The following is a 15,658-nucleotide window of genomic DNA, read 5'->3' as shown; positions in this document are numbered from 1 at the left end:
GGTAAACCATAAAAGTCAGCAATATCTTCACATATTTTTCACAATTCCAGATAAGCATATTTAATGGTTTCTATTTCAAAAAAATCCAATTCAAATATTAGCGGCACTTTTTTCACATCAGTCAATGTTTAAATTTTATCTGTGTCACTTTTGATGCTTCCTAATTTTGTAATACTTTTATTAATACTTTTAAATTGTTTGGAAATTGTTTTCAACAGCATTATGTATTGGATTACTACCCAACTTCCGATAGTATCAGGTGAAACTCGAACAAATGAAATCATGTACGAACGATTATGATAATATGACACCATTTCCATTAAACTCGCCAAAGTAAAGAAATTTACCATAAATATCAAATAGCTGTAACAATTATTTTTTTCTATTTTATAACTCGCGCATTTTTTCAATTTTCCATCTACACTTTCTAAGCGATTAAAAACACCGATTATTAATTTTTGACGTATAATATAAATGATTTGTATAAATTCTACACAAAGTATTGCAATAAATTTAAGTTTAGCTCTTCCTGCTGATGTCAATATTGAGTCAGATTGGACATGAGTATGTGATGAATCAATGAGAACATATAAATTTGTCAAGCCAATAAACAAAAAAAAAATTGTTATAACATGATTCAAATAATGAAATTCTGCATACAATAATTTGATTATTGTTACGTTTTTGATTTTTCAAAAATATTTCCGAAGCATCAAATTCCAGGGCGACAGTCCGATTATTTAGTAAAAAAAGTATTGAATTATTATAAAATATCGATAGCACATAGAATGACATCGATTATAAACCAATTTCTCCTGAAACTTCTCAAAACTTTTTAGCCCCATTATTTGGTCTATATCTAATAAGAAAAAAATATAATAAACTGAAATACTAACTTTACAATCTCGAAATTAACACTAATAACTGATTCGAAAATTTTGCCGATATAACACCCGTTCTAATTTATCGCGTGATTATTGCTGATTATTTTCTACAATTTACTTCATTATATTGGTAATCTGGTCAATCAACAACACGAGTCTAGTAATGACCAACTGATAAACTGCTAATTATATAATTCATACTGATTATTTTTCAAAATATAGTAATACATTTACAAATATATCTGGCATTACCCAGGTGAGAATAATTCAAACTTATACATATAATTAAAATATAGTATAATATTCTATTTCTGAACTTCTTGATGAACTATATTCGATGTTTATTCGTGAAGAAATAGAAATGGAGCATATGTTTTGCCAACACGCGATAGTACAACATATATGCTATCAAACATAAAATCAGCAATTATTAATATATATATATATATATATATATATATATATATATATATATATATATATATATATATTCATTCTAAAGCCTTCAGGCTATATCACCCCTGTACATATCCTTGGTGATCATAGAATATCTTGTGATTTTTTTTTTCAAATCTCTAAATTTTATCAGATCTTAGCTTTTATAACTTGTCAAAAGATTCAGGCGGATCGGTTGATTCCTTCATAAGATATCGTCTAACGAAATTTATAAAAACTTGTAATTTTTTACGGTCAATATCTTGTGAACCAATGGACCGATCTTATTTAGTCTTTTGCTACAATCAAAAGCGTTTATCAAATATCTTAAATCTGTAACTTCTCTAAAATTCAAAATTATAATAATCATATATTTTTTAGTTATACTTATTTGTACAATGTGAAATGAAGATAAAAACTTTTATAAAATTTAAAAGAATTAGTGATTATTAATAAAAAGAATTTGAACACAGATAAAAGTCATTTTCAAACCAAGTATTTGATTATTTAGATGCGTCTATAGCAAATTGAACAATAATAATGCCATGAGATCTATTGCCATGGTATCAGTAATCTAGAAAGAAAATATGGGCAGTTAAAAAATATGGCTTTATCGTTCGTTGCAGTTGCTAGTATACTATAATATATATATATATATATATTGCTATAAAGTAAAAGACCCAGTACCCGATCAGGAACTAGTATTTGATCACTTTTATTTATATACCTATATTTAATAAAATTTAGTAAATATATATATACAAACACATGAGTGATCGGGTACGAATTCCCTGATCGGATACTGGGTATCTTTCCTTACTCATAATTAAAAAATTAATAATGAATACCACATAAATGCTATAATCATTTTTTATTTTATAATTAGCAAATTCGATCAATTTTCCATCCACATTTTTTAATTTATTAATAGCAGCAATTATCGATTTTTGCTGATAGAAATAGATCAGTGATACATATACAGTGCAATGCCATACATTTGAATTTTGTCGTTACTGCCGGAGTAAATATTGAGTGAATTACCATATCAGAATTGGAGGTATTAAATAAACCATAAAAATACAAACCAGACGTGAATAAAAATGATAAAACACTATAAGATGATCCAATATATCAAATATGACTACATAAATTTGATTATTATCAATTTTTTGTTTCCTGCAAAATATTTGAGATGCGTTCAATATCCCCGGTGATTAACCGATTATTTTTAGATCAATATACTGAATATACTGTATAAAGAAACATTGGTGGCACACTAATTTCTTACTATCATAATTTAGTTGTGTTCTATGCTTATTAAAATTTATTTGCTGCATAATTTCGTTCAAATTTTGGTAGAAAAATATAAGCCCACACGGAAAAAGATATATTCAGGAATATATGCCGGCAAAATAGCATACATACGACAATACTAAAGATATAAGCCGAAAATATACTCTTTCACCGGGACATTTATTTTTTTATGCGGGAGATTGAAGTATTTACCTCACAGTGTTGCAGTTAAGACTAATGAACACGCGGAAAATACATTTCGATGCTGCACCTAGATTCTACTTGATCACACTAATATTGTTACCATTTCTTAATTATAATAATCTGATTAAAAACGGATATGCGCAAGAACGACATAAACTAATTAGCTGATTAGTTTTACTTCAACATTTTTTTCTAAATATGCATCGCCATAGAGTTAATATTTATAATACAATATTTTAATTTCCCATGATTATTAGTAAATTATTTTCAAGAGCAAAAATAATAACGTAATATTTAAGCAATCTTAAATTATTACTAGCTCGTAATTGAATTAATTTTTAAATTAATGTCAAAAGTAAGTAAGTCTTTTTCACACAGAAGTATATTAATTGCGTAAAAATATGTATTATGAGAGTAAGTATAAGTGAAATTAATTTCGTTAAGAAAAAAAAATAAAGCCAACATAAGATTTTGTGGTTATTCGACGTACAATACCAGATGTACAAAGTCTTTATAGATGAATAAATTCCAATTTGACTAGTACACAAAAAAAATTTGATTGTCGCATGTGTCTATACTTCCGTGCGGGCTTCAAACACTCAAATTGTCATAAAGATTTTAATAATTTAAATAGAATTTTTTAAATTTAATTAAATCATAAAAATTTTTCAGCTAATAAATTATTTAAAAAGTTCTGCTCTATCAACCATTAACACACATGACTATAAAAAATTTTTCATTAACTAGATTAGTTCATGGTGTTGCCTACATCCGATCGAGAGTAAACAAAACAGCGAGTAATGAAATAAAACCGAACCTTCCCTTCATTATAGTCAAATAACATAAATTTGAACAACCATTTTTGAAAGGTTCATTCTACAGTGGTCTCAAATAAAACTAATTCAAAATAAAGTAATTTGATTAAATATTTATTACTAAAACTGTATGATTCTTGTTTACGGTACACTTTTTTTTTATAACAGAGCCGTTTTTTTATCAGTTCCTCATCCTATATGATATATACTGTAGATACAATTCAGTGAGTTTACTGCCAAAAAATTTGTAAGCGAATATAGAACACACTCATATCGCCTTACTTTTGACGAGTATAATATATATATATATATATATATATATATATATATATATATATATATAAAGCTATTAAATAAATGAAATATCCTAAAAACGTAAGCCGTATAAAAAATCGATAAACTTTTTAGAAAATGAATTTTTATTTTAAGATTCCCATAAATGTTTATATTGGGAATAAATTCACAGTTTATGTTTTACTTTATTCAACTACAAGAGTGTAAAACCTTTTTGCTTTTTAGAAACGATTTTACCATTCAAAAAATTACGCTTAGCTAAATATATATATATGGATTTTGATTATTTCTGAAAAATTTATCCAATAAATATATAGTCACTAAATTGCAGGAGCTTTGAAAATAACTTTCGAGAGGCAACGTATTGAATAAAATATGAGTATATATACACTTCAATAAAATTCGTAATAGACATACGAGCGATCAGGTAGGAATATCTAGTGGTTCGGTAAATGTTTGACCGTCCCGCTATGAATAGCGAACGGTGTACTGACCACTACCTAAAACTTGTCACCCAATAGAGTCAATTTTTTTAATCTTGGAAGTATATCTCATATGGGTAAAAAATAAATATCATTGCTAAATGCTGAAAATAAATAATAACTTGGCATAAACCTATGGTAAAACTTATAATAATGAAAATAGATACACACATATATTTATATTTATAACAACAATAATAATAAAACTGTATGTCTCGAATGAATATCAGTTAAAATATTGTTCTCTGGTGCTTGGATTCAAATTCGAGAATACAAAAGTCACATGACAGATCGAGCAAGCCACCAAGCACCAATCTTCTTTTTCTATAAAGTTTCTTTTTTCTTACTACATATATGACACCCACTAGCATACACAAATAAAAAAAGCAGCCCAGCGGTTTCTTTTGATATAAGTGTCGACAGGACACCTGGCCACAACAATAACGACGTCCTGTTGAGAATATCCAGTCGGACTTTGGATCTACTTCTGACACAAATATAATTTAACATTCTCCCAGTGACTAATGTTATTTTATTCCTATAGATCCCAAGTTTTTATATGTTTGAAGTACATTAGATATAATTATTTACTCAAATAAACAAACTACACGAATAAAAAAATCTATCATCGAATTCATTATTTTCTATTATCTGTTTTTATGATTTTTGGTCTTACATTACAGTGCATTATCATAATATATTTATAATTTATTCACTACAATTCCATCGTAATATTAATTTTGAACCGCGACAATATTCCAATTCAACTAAAGTTTGAAATTTTGAAACTATCAAAAATAGAAATGAACCTTAAAAAAAATTTCAACTCGTGTACATTCATTTTATTATTAATCCGATTTTGTTAAATATGAACTCATAAAATTTTCTGATAAAATCGATGATTGCTGACTACAAAAAACAAAACTCTAAAATCCAATATAAATTGACTTGTAAAATTTAATAACTTTTGAAAAATTACATTTATCGAATGTGGCTGACCTTTTTTGGAAGACATGTGATTTCCTGCTAAAATATGACCCGAAATTTTTTCTCAATATACCCGTCGGCGAGTTATAAAATTCAATACTAGTAAAAAATTTTTCTCATATCATTTAAATTCAGAATGAAAAATTTTGATAAGTGACAACTGATAAGGTATCTTTAAATCGAGACGTCTCTTTTGAAGAAAATTCATTTTTGTCATAAGCAATAATTTTTTTAATATAAAAAAAATATAATCGATCAATATATATTATACTTAGATGAAATTATAGAAAAAGATAAAATGAAATGAATAAAAAAAATCTTAGGCTTACAAAAAAAAATAATAATAAAATGTGAGACGATTGAAAAGTACGTTCGATGGAAACTAATAATAAAATTTTAATCATTTTGCTTTAGAAGCCAGAAAATTTCTCAAAGTCTCATATTACTCTTACGCCTCGTAAATATAATTTTATTTAATATAAATAAATTTAAAATTATTTATAAATATTTAAAATTAAAATAATTGACAAAAAATAAATGATATATTTTTGTATACAAGTTCTTAGGAACGACTTTAGCTCATTACCACGGAAGACATGAATACCTACCGGATTAATAATAATAGTTTATATACAAGTATGAGCTATTCATCATACATCTTTGCGACATGAACGGCGGTAGCTACTGTATAGGTTTACCCACGTGAAAATAACGCGAATCTCACGGAGCCCCGAATCCATCTGCCCGAACACGCCAAGAGCGTCTTCCTTCTTCACGCATCACATAGATAAACGGAATCGAATAACGCTACGCTTCAAATAGTCGGTAGTGAGATTTTTTTTCTTTCCTAAAATATATAAAGAGACAGCGTCTCATCCTACAATTTTACGCTGTTAACCAATAAGTAATAATGAATAAAAACACCCCATTGTCATCTCAACCGTGAGAGTTAATATTCGACCACACTTTAACCCTCTTCAGTGCACGCGAGCATATTAAAGTGTAATCTCACTAAAAAAATTTAATAAGTAACAAATAATATCTTTTTGTGTGGAGTACAATATCGTAATAATTACCCGTGTGAGTATTTTTTAAATATTTTAATTATTTATTTCAAATATTTACCTCATGGACAACTGATTGGAGTTTTTACTCTAAATAAATACACGGTTTCCCTAAATAAATATTTGGAAAAAGATTAAAACAAAAATTGTAACGAGAGAGTTGAATATTTAAAGAGTTTGCGCAATTAAACATTAAGGTAAACAATTCTAATTAATTAAAAAATTTTATAATAAAAATAATGCTGTTTTAATTGCTTGAGTATAAAATACAAGCAAACGTAACTGATATGTTTGATATTTATTTTAGAAATGAAATAGTTACGGAAAACAGTAATTAATAAATAGAGATAACTTAATGAATAAAATAAATAAAATTTAACAAATTGCTGATCTAGAAAATTTAAACGTGTATAGGAAGTAAAAGTTCAAAGAATGAAAAATGATAGCGTCTTTTGCACAAAAAGTTTACTAGTGATGGTAGTATATCTATAAGGTTAAAGCGATAAATTATAAAATTCATCTCATAGTGCTTTGTACGAGATAGTGTATACGGTATACGCTTGTATCATAATTGTACTGGAGTTCAAAAAGTTTTTCTACCGCAGCAAACCGCTGGTATGAAATAAAACTGTGCACAAAAATACCAGAAGAATATATTTGTAAAAGAAATGAAAAAAAAAATATGTATATACATATAAATATATATCTATACAGTGTACTCTCTAGTATACATTGTATACTTTCTTAGAAAAATATTGCTTGCGAGAGAAACAGAATACTGAATTTTTATTTCATACTATTATTTAATAATTTTGTGTTTCTCATTTTCGTTTTACTTGTCGCGCTAGTTTATATTTAGATGCAATCCTATTTTATCATATATAACTTTTCTCATTCACTTGATTATTTAAATTTATTTTATCTCTTTAATAAAAATATATTACCCTTAAATTATAATATTAATTATAATTTAATACCAACTTTTACACATTTAAAAACTAAAAATTTTAATTATAATCTGAAGTAGGTGAACTTGAATGTATCTTTATTTCAAGTATTGATTAAATATTAAACACTTCAGTCCACAATTTTTTTTTTTTTTCCTTAAAACAGAAATATCAAATATTTATAACAGGTACTCTGTATTAAATTACATCGATACTGTGTTTTAGTTTTAAACTAAATACAAGTACTTAGTGTTTACTGCTTGTGTTAAATACCTAATCTATTTGTATTTAGTTGGAAAGTCACATTTTAGTTCTAATTTATTTATGTTTCTAGTGAAAATCAAGTACTTAAGTACTTGTTGATATGTATCAAATAAAGAAGGATCGACTTTTTCCGAGATTAGATATTTTTAGATTATTGGATTTTTAAGGTAAAATTAAACGAGACTAAAATGCGATAGGATACTTAAGTAATTAATTTATATAGATTTTAATTACTATACACGATTCATTTTCATCTATTTTCCACAGATCTCTGATAAATTTCACTATTTTTGACTTAAAAAAAATTCTTTCTAACACAAAACTGAGAACGGAGAAAAAAAGTTTGTTTTAAATTTCCTAGATGCTCTTTTTTTACTCAGAGGACTACATATTATTCTGAAATTATTACTAAAATTAAAAGTTGAACAGAATTTAAAAAAAAAATTGTTTTTTTTTTTCTTTTTTTTCATGTAAATGATCTCGATACCCGATAATGCTTTACTACCTTTTACAATCTTGTTACAATTAATTTTCGATGCTCTTCTGACTCTTCGAGATATTAAACTTATCCATAAAATTACTGTAAATATACGTGAATATATAAAATATAAATATTTAATTTTTAAAAATAAAGGAGCCAAAATTTAATTTTACAACCATATTTTTGATAACGAAACAAATAATAAATATGAGTTTCAATGATCAAATGGAATTATTAAGTATGAAGTAAAGTATATTCATACTTTAATATTTTTTAAACATATATACCAAAAAAAAACATTTAAAAACTAAGTACATTTGATATTTAAGTATTTAAGTAGGTATATTTACTTAGGTTAAATATTTTTTTTCCCATTTCTGTTTATAATATTTATCTAAAACATTTTTTTTTCTACCACTTACTGGCACACGTGATGAAAAGTTTATTTACTTTCAAGAGCGATTATTAGTTTTTAATAGTCTCGTGATATCGGAAATAGTGAGAAAAAAAAAACCTTTTTTCTGACACGTTCAGATAATTTGTTTTTACAGTGTCGTATACTTTTCACATCCGTCCCACTCGACTTAACACCTAATTTATTTAAGAGGAAGTTTCAAGTTTACACCATGTGGACATATCGGTCATCGCCTGATGGTGGCAACCAATGATAAAAAAAATTAATAAAATAGTGATCATAAATCATTGACATCCGAGATACAACTTCCGAGTTACGGGTATAGTATCCTTATAGGAATCCTTGATAGTCGGTAAAAAAATTTTTTTTTTTTTCAATATATTTCCGTTATAAAATATGTTATTTAAATAATCCGTTCATATGTATAGAGGAAGGAGGGGAAAAAGAGGGTACTTAAGGAAATACTAACTTTTCGAAGACTCAAATACACTAAATCTGTTTTTTTTTTTTTTAATGACATTCAAAGTAAATTGAAAAAATTTTCAGTTACCGTTGAAAAAAAATTTTTCATTTTCGTGGGCAAACTGGAGTACCCCCTAAGAAAGGTAAAAAAAAATTTCTGGATTTGAAATGAATTTGATTATGTCAAACTTTTTAACAAATAATTGACACAAAGAAAAATTATATTTTACATAATTATTGGATACAAAATAAGAAAAACAACTTTTCTATCTATCTATAATACTTTTTATCATAAAACAATAGTCATTAATATTTTTCAACTGACAATTGATTTTTAAAAAAGTTTAACAAAAAAAATCAAAATAACGCCGAATTATATTTACAAAAGTGATTTTGGAATGTTTAAAAAACCATTTAAAATATAAAAATTTTTTTTTTTTTTTTTTCAAAATTTTGGGGGTACCCGGTTTCGCCTACCATACCCCCTTTCGCCCCCCTTTCCCTGTAATACGCGACGAAATAACAAATTAATATAATTTTTTATTAAATTAAGAGATGAAATAGTTTTTTTAAGACAAAAAATGTTTGATTCAGCTTTAAAATTAAATATAAATTATTTTATTATGGGTTATTATAACTGAGGTATTTTCTCGAACAGAGTTTACCGTTGAGTGAGATATGTAGTTATAAATATAAAAGTTTTCTGAATAAAATGCTGTTTAACATTCATTAATAATGATAACAGCATTTAATGCTCACAATTCTTAGCAATAATTTAAATTCTTATCGTTTGTTATTCATTAAAAATTCTTTTATTAAACAACTTTGTGTTTTATGTGCAATTCTACGGTATTTACAATACAGTAACTAGTGAAAGTTTAAGCATTAAAAATAAATAAGTCGAGGTAATGTAGAAAGAGTTTAAATTTATTTTTTCAGGTGAAAATAAAAATTTATTTTGCTGTAATACTTTTTACCGTAATTTTAACTCGGAGCTTTATTATTTTTTATAAGATGATAATTTTTATTTTTTTATTTTATTGTTAATGATAAAATTAAAAAGTGACAATAAGCGCAACGAATCGAATAAACATAATGGAATGCGTGTCTTATAGAAGTGATCCGATAAAATGAAGCTGCAGGACTTTAATTTTTAAACGGAAGGGGAGGAGTCCTCAGAGAATCAAGTGAATAGGGTAACAAATAAGAGGAAAAGAAAGAAAAAAAAAGGATAGAGGGAAAAAAGAACGAGAGAGAATGAGCTGTTGAATTGTACCATTAGTCCACAGGGGTCTAACTGGAAACTTTTTGTTGTACTAAATTTCCTTTACTCCCGCGTCTCTTATTTGATGTACCCACAATACACATATTTTCAATTATACCAAATAATCAATACAAATTTGTATACTTTTTTACTTTTAAAACACATAAATAGTAATTATTTTTGTCGTTAAAATGTTTCAACTTTTAAAAATTTTTATTCATAATATTCATGCTCAACTATTTAAAATGTTTATATATCAAAATAAAAAAGTATAAAAATAATAAATAAAATCACTGAATAGAAATAATGTATTTAATTTACATAAAACGAAACATTATTTTTTTTTATGTGTTTCATAAAGAATTTTGTTTATTGAATTGTTAAAATTTAATAATAGTGAGATTGTTAAATCTCAAAGCGGAATGATAACAGAGAATAGCATTCATAAAAAAATACAATGTAAAAACAGTTTTTATTTTAATTTTTTTTTGTATACATTTCAGTACACAGTTCTTGTTATTTTGTAGTTGGGTATATAATATGTAGACATATATTTACCAGAACAACAAAATATAAAGTGAGAAAAAGAGTATGAAGATAAAACATTGTGAATAATTGCAGCCGTCAAAGGTTTATGAGCTGTTTTTCAGCACGTGATATGTATAGAAAAAGTGTACATAGACAATGCCAAATATACAATTGTTTATATTTATGTTTCATACATATATGTATGTATACATTTTGTAACATGTGAATAGTATTTACAGATTCGTACCGCGCGTATGAATAATAAAACTCGGAAACAAGATTAAAACCTTGTAAATTATTAATTCATATTTCTTAGACAAAAGTTACACAATGATATTTTATTTAAGTAATTGCAAACCGAGTAAATTGTTCAAGTTTAATAAAATTATACCTCAAGTTTTTATTTTCATCATTATCGTTCTTCAAAGAATAACATAAAAAAGTTTACAGCTTTATAGTAAAAATAAAAAAAAAAAGAATTCTTTATTTATTTTTATCTTCACCAAGAAATTTTTTATTATATAATGATAAATCTTTTTGCTTTGTGTTTGAAAAATTAACTCAGTTAACAATAATTAAATTACTCTCGATTAAAATAGACAATAAAAATATTAAAGTTATTAAAACTTTAATACAAAACATGCATATTTTGTTTAACAAACAAGAATAATAAAATTGAATTTAATATTATAAATAAATTGCATATATAAAATAGCTTATAGTCGGGGTAGCTGATAAATCTGCCATATAATTTATAATTTTTTATACGATCGACAAAGTAAAAAAGAAAACGATATTTTAATAGTTATATACAGTTGGTTGGATATAAAATACATGAGTAAAGCAATATCGGATACCTCAAAAGACATAAAAGTTTAACATTAACAATAGATCACAGTGATGTTTCGTGGTTACTGATCATATAGGGTGATGTTACAGATCATAGACACACCTACTCGACTTTACTTTTATTTATTTCTTACAAACTACACTATAGAAAAATGCTTACGATAAATCATGTTTCAGTTGCAGTACCATTATATGTCAACATTTGAAAAGTCGAGTCAGAACTGGAAGCAGAGCATCTGTCGGACATTAGACGGACGCACACCACACGCTTCATACATGTGATGTTTCGTCCCATCAGTGATACAGAAGGAGGAGCACTCTCTTTTTAAAATCCTAGGTTCGTTCGTACGTCCTTCCTGTGACGTTCAAATTACGTACTGTAACTGGCCACAGCCCTTGTGTCGGCTCACTTCCTTTTATTAACCTTCACCCTCTTTTGTTGAATAAAAACATCTATGTTATCCCGCGCATGCGAAGACCTTGTTAAAGAAAAAAACCGATATTGTACACTGATTATATGGGGTGTGGCTATTTTATTCTTTATCTTGCTCATTTATTATTTTATTATATTTTATAATTGTCTAATAACCTTTACAATGTACTATTAAATTTGTCACTATTACGAAATTTTTATTACCGCATTATTATACGCTCATTTTCGTGAGAGTAATTTCTGAAATAACTGCGTGTATATTTAACACGCGTCCGAGCATACCATTGTCATTTATTTTATAACATTTGGTTAATTAGTGATAAATTAATTTAAATAACTTGACACCGACTTTTTCATACCATAAATTAATGAAAAATTTTGATTAATTTAATTATAACCTTTTCCCGGTTGACCTTGAATCCTTACTCTTAATTTGAATCGTACGTCTTATTCTTAAAAGGAGAGAGCTATAGTCTATTTTCTAGAGAGGGGGCCAAAAAAATGGTAGAAGGGGGTGTTCCTGTACACTACCACATCTAAACTTTCACTCATACAGACTTACGATGGGCTTTCATTGGCTCTATCCCCACATGACTCACACCTAGACTCACCGGTACTCCGAGCCGGGAAAGGGTTAAAAACTCATTGTGACAAGTTTTTTAATACATATACTGAATTTTTAAAACACCGCAGATGCAGAATTAAAATTACAATAACCGGCTAATTATTTTATTGGAAAAATTTAATTTCATAAAACTAATAATAGCGATGTAAGATAAAAGACCTACTTAGTACCTGATCAGAGAACTAGTACCCGATCACTCCATATTAAAATTTTGTAAATATAGATATATAAATACATGAGTGATCTGGTACTGGGTCTCTTACCTTAGTACAAATAATATTTTTATTTTAATAAATTTTGAATTAAATAATGCATCGATCTTTGAGTTATTGATGAGCAGCAAATAGTAAAAAATTTTATTTCAATAACCCACACGCTGCTAATTCGATTGGTATCAAAATTAAGCAGGTCTATGTCTTGATGAAGCCTTTTGATTGCCGTATGATTAATTCAAATCTATTCATTTGCTCGGATAATGTCGTTAGACAAAAGAAAGTTACTTGTCTCTGAGACGAATTCATCGACTTAAATGAGTCATGTTGCAGTCAAACAGATTCATCAAGATTATCATGTGATTTAATTTCGAAATTTTATCAATCAAATCGGTGGTTTATCATTCATTTGAATAAAAAAAATTGTTAGTTATTATTTTACCGTTTAAAATCACCTTGATCTATTAATTAAAGAAAATAATTAAAAATGACTGAATAAATTTTTTTTAATATTCAGAAATTTTCGACAAAATTTTCTTACACTGTAAAACATTTTTTGGACCCGGTGTAGTGTAAATCTCTTGGTGTAAAAATTTTGATGCAAAAATTACACCAAATTCAGTGTTAAATAAATTTAGGTGGTGTGAATTTAAAATATTTACACCGCCAAACGTGTAAATGTATAATTTATAATAATTTTGCGTTGAGAAAATTAATCATGAAAATTTTGAAATGTTAAAAATACTATTTAATGTCTAAATAAAATTAATGTAGTTATTGATTAAGTAATTAAAATTATTCAATGATCATTTGTTGCTCATTAATTAAAATTACAACGAGTAACCCGGAATGGTGTAAAAAAAAAAAGCAGATTACACCATGTTAAAATTACACGAATGGAAAATTTACACCGAAAGAATTTTACACCGTTATTTCACACTACACGGCCGTGTAAAGTTCTCCGGGTCCATTTTTACACGAATTTTTTTAAAGTGTAGAATACTCGTTTGAAAATATTCAAAAACTGAAGAATAGTCAGGAATAATTTTAAAACTTTTAAAACATGGACATATGGTGAAAACAAAATTTTCTATACACAGATGCCTTTTTCCTAAAATTACGAATTTTTCAAGAAGGAAGTAAAATAAATTTTTAAAAATTAAATAAAAGAAAATAAATATAAAAAGTTTCATCTCAAGTTTCATGTATTACGAATAAAAACAAATAAAAAAAATAGAAAAATACTATAATGTTTAGTTTGTTCCTTCACGTGTCCTATATATACGTTATATATTCATGTAAAATGTCTGGTTTGTTTCTAAAATTTAAAAATGTCAATGAAATTCTTTGAATTTAAAATTTTACATCTCCATGCGTGCACAAGTGAGCGGTCTTACAGAGTACTCAGCATGCATCATAGACAGGTGGTTTTCAACGCTGTGATTTCGACAGCCCAAGAAGGCTCCCTTCAAATTTAAAAGTCGACTCGGTCGTCCCTAACACGTGGTCGACATAAAACAACTGACACCCGGCAACAAAGTCATTTCACAACTGTTTTCTATTGACAACTTAATGACTAGTTTTCCACAGTAAATTATTATTATAAATGGCTTTTGAAATTTTACGAAATTATAACTGCAAATTTTAAAGATAAATACTTTGAACCGTATACTTAAAAAAATTGACGGTTTAAAAATTACAAAAATACACTAGATAAATTATTAGTGACATCTTTATCCGTTGTTTGCATTTGCAGATACTTTAAAATAAAAAAAAAACTTTATTTATATTCCAGAAGAAGCTTTCAATAGTAGAGAATAATTATATTAACGTCGATATAACTTTGATATAAATATATTTTTGTATCCAGGTGAATGTTCCAATCATTGACCATAGCTCAATTATCGATTATCTGATTTATTTCTCATAAATAAAAGAGCTTAGGAGTTAAACTATATAGATATTAACAACACTGATAAATTTTCCAATTATTCTGCACTATAGCCTCGCTGACCTGATTCGAGCTTTAGAAAAAATTTTAATTCCCATAAAATAAATCTGCTGTAATAAATACTAATATTTACAATAATAAAATGCAATTAAATGTTCAACGAATCAAAATTTTTTTATAAATAAATACCTATTCAAAATGTTGTTTTATAGGTTAATAAATATTTCATAGTCGGTATATAATTAATTTATTAAAGTATTAACGAAATTCATGAAACGAAACTCCATTGAAACGTATTTAATTAACTGATTATTCAATACCATAAATATAACAACAACGATCTATTAAAAGTTATTTAATTACAGGTTATTGAAAATTTAAATACACACACATATATATATATATATATATATATATATATATATATATATATATATATATATAAAATATATTACGTATTGATTATTATGCAGAGTTTGGTTTTTATGTATCTACAAAGCTTTTTCATCAGTAAAAATGAATTTTAAAAAAAAAGTAAAATAAAAATAAAAAAATTGAAACTACGTACTGCACATTTTTGTTCACTAAAACATTATTTTCACATTCTAAAAACGTAGCTTTATTGTACGATAGCAGCAGTTGGTTCAAACTGGTATGTGTCGATGTAGAATGAGCGAATGGACCTTTAAAAATGGTCTGAAAAGAGGCGAATTTAATCCGAGTACTGATCGACGGGTTATTGTTAGTAACGGAATACCAAGTGAAAATG

This window comes from Microplitis demolitor, chromosome 8 (assembly GCF_026212275.2).
Source record: "Microplitis demolitor isolate Queensland-Clemson2020A chromosome 8, iyMicDemo2.1a, whole genome shotgun sequence".
NCBI lineage: Eukaryota > Metazoa > Arthropoda > Insecta > Hymenoptera > Braconidae > Microplitis > Microplitis demolitor.
Note: the sequence above shows the minus strand (reverse complement) of the source record.